The 2,890-nt window shown below is 37.5% G+C and overlaps 1 pseudogene; it reads right to left on the bottom strand.

Annotated features, from left to right (window-relative positions):
• Nucleotides 1-372: 372 nt before the first annotated feature.
• On the bottom strand, nucleotides 373-1,453 carry LOC109940262 (uncharacterized; annotated as a pseudogene).
• Between the last annotated feature and the right edge of the window lie 1,437 nt (nucleotides 1,454-2,890).

Below are 2,890 nucleotides of genomic sequence, written 5' to 3'. Positions count from 1 at the left end.
CACAGACGTGCTCTGCCAGCCTGTTTGGTTTGGAGACTGAAGTTCCATATATTAAAATGGAATACTATAGTGCACGAAATACTAGTAGTTAGTGCCTTTATTGCTGGAAATAAAAATCAAAATGGAACAAGGAATTACTCTAGATCACAGTTTCTAACAAGGAATTACTCTAGATCACAGTTTCTGGCATGCTCAACAATACAACTTGCTTTAATAATGTTAATGGCTCCAACAGAAATACCAAGAAAATTTGAGAGCTTCTGGGCAACATGACTATGAAGATTGTAATGTAGTCAAACAAGTAATATAACAGAGATAATGCAAGGTATGCAAAATTGAATTAGGATATGTAGTTAACCTTAGGTATACCTGCTAAGCCATCTCATCCCTCAACCACATCAATGTAGCCTCTTTATCATCATTGCATGCACTCAAGAATATCTGTCAATTGTCAGGGTCCTTGAACACCTTATATGCTTTGACCTTCTCCTCTTTTGTGACTTCCAATGTGTTTAGAACTGCTATGCAATTCTTAATTAAGAAATCATCACCTCCTCTTGCCTCCCTTTCTCTTGCCAATTGTGTCGCTTCATCTTTAGCTTGTTTGCTTCTAATGTCTAGGTACCTCTCCATCAATACTTCTATGTTGGAACTCTTCTTCGGCCTCTTTGGTCCTTTTTCTTCTTCATTCCTTGAAATAGCAGAAGTCCTTTTTGACCTTTCATCCTGCCTATCAGCATTTACATCAACCCCTTCAACTTCATACACTCTATCTTCTACTTCATTTTGTCTGTGATCTGCCAAAGGGTCTCCCACATCTTCACGGTCTTCTACATTGATAGGAACATCTCCAGATCCAATTTGTGTGAGATCTGGACCATTTGGTTGAATAGAAGTGAAGTTGTAGGTCCCTTCAGCAGTATTACCTATACAATGAAATTTTAGTGCAAGAAATAGTACAACATAGTGAATAAACTTAGTTACTGGTAAAAGGAAAACTAACCATCATGTAGCTCTCCCAAAGCTTCAAACAGAGGAAAAGATTTGTTGCGGAATTTTTTAGCCCTTGGAAATGACTGCACAATAAAGTAAGAAACTAAATGTGAGATCAGCTAAGAACTGACAACACACAATAAAGATCTCAAGTTTACATAAACATGGTAATAAACTTAGTTTGATTATGTTGTCCCATATCGGTGGATCAGCTTGAATCATACACATTTTCTCATCCCAAGAAACTCCGCTTTGTTACCTCGCATCTTTCAACATCCTGTAATCTCTCTTTAACTCCTTTTCCTTTTCTTGGATTTGAACTTTTGAGAAACCTGCATATCTTTCCCTCTATAGAAATTCCTTGGCAATCTTGTTCCATGCATCGGGTGTCCAACCATTGTTACCCTTATATTCAGGTGTTGTGTTCATGTAACAAGTCAACAAGGGTCTTCTCTAACATAGAATTCCAATTTGCTCTTGTTTTCCCTGCAAATCAGCACATAAGCAACATAAGAAAAAACCAAAACTAATCAGAAAGAACCAACATATATACCTTTTGGAGAGCCTCCATGTGTCTTTGAAGTAGTAGCTATAGGAGATTTTTTTTCTTTTGTGCACCTTTAGATAAGAGCATGTTAAATCTAGGAGACTCCCTTGCAAGCATGTTTAATCTTGGAGACCCCCTTCCAAGCATGGTAACTTACAACATGAGCATAATTAGAACATGAAATCATAATTGTGAACAACAATAATTTTTAAAGCATAACTGAAAGCATATTCGAATAACATTAAAGCATCATAACTAGTACAAACTACATTTCCTAAGAACTTATTGCAATCCCAATAACATTAAAACATATTCTAATGCATCACTAATTGCTTCTATGTTGTTGATAATCAATCCACATTTGTTGTGCAATTGTGTCTCTGAGATTGTTGCCTTGTTCACTGCCTTGATCATTGCTTTGATCTCCATCTGGAAGGTCAACAACATTGCCTTGAACATTTTCTGCCTGATCTTCTTGTTGGGGACTTGTTCTCAAATGCTATGAATTAAGAACAAGGCAACATAAAATGTTAAATGTTAATATCCTTCGCCCTTCGAAGCATTATTTTCCTAAGGATATAATGATTTGCGGACGAAGGTTATGAAGGACGTACCTTCATCAGCATAAAATATAATAATGAAAAAGGGATCATATGAATCATATAAGTTAACATGAACTGTTATGAATTATTGGCAACTCATTTCTATTTTATTATGATGACGGAATAGAAATGATATCAAATTACAAATGTACCTTTAGATCGTGAGAAGGTAAAAGTACAAGTGTGACGCAAAGGCCAATGCCAAAATCAGCGTGAACAGTACGGGGATACTGTTCTCCTATTTATAGGCACGGGTCGCAACCCATGCAAAATTACATTAATGCCCTTTACATTTATGAATAACTCTATGATAATTCTTCGAGGTTTAATCTGGTTTTTCATCTTTAAGTCGGTTTCCTTTCCTGCCGTTCTCCCGAAGCTCTTCTACACACAGCTTCGGCTCTGCGTAAACCTTCGTGTTCCTTGTGCTTCGTCCTACCGTGGCTCTGATCCAAGTCCGAAGATACCTGTTAATGTACTTTACTCCAAAAACATTGTTAAATCATGTTTTTGAGGACCTTCGGAATCCGAAGGCCCCCAACAGTAGCCCCTCGCAATATTAATTTGTTAGAATAATAGATTCAGATTGCGAAATGGACGAAGGCTATGAGCCGAAGGTCCGAAAAAACACCTTCCTCTTGCTAGAATAGCAACAGTCATTGGCAACTGGGACCCTCCAGTCTCCAACATAATGGGTTTATAAATAGGGGCTCGCCACAATTTCTTTGACACGCTCTCTTGCCATCCG

This window comes from Zea mays, chromosome 6 (assembly GCF_902167145.1).
Source record: "Zea mays cultivar B73 chromosome 6, Zm-B73-REFERENCE-NAM-5.0, whole genome shotgun sequence".
NCBI lineage: Eukaryota > Viridiplantae > Streptophyta > Magnoliopsida > Poales > Poaceae > Zea > Zea mays.
Note: the sequence above shows the minus strand (reverse complement) of the source record. Positions and strands in the feature narration are given on the sequence as shown.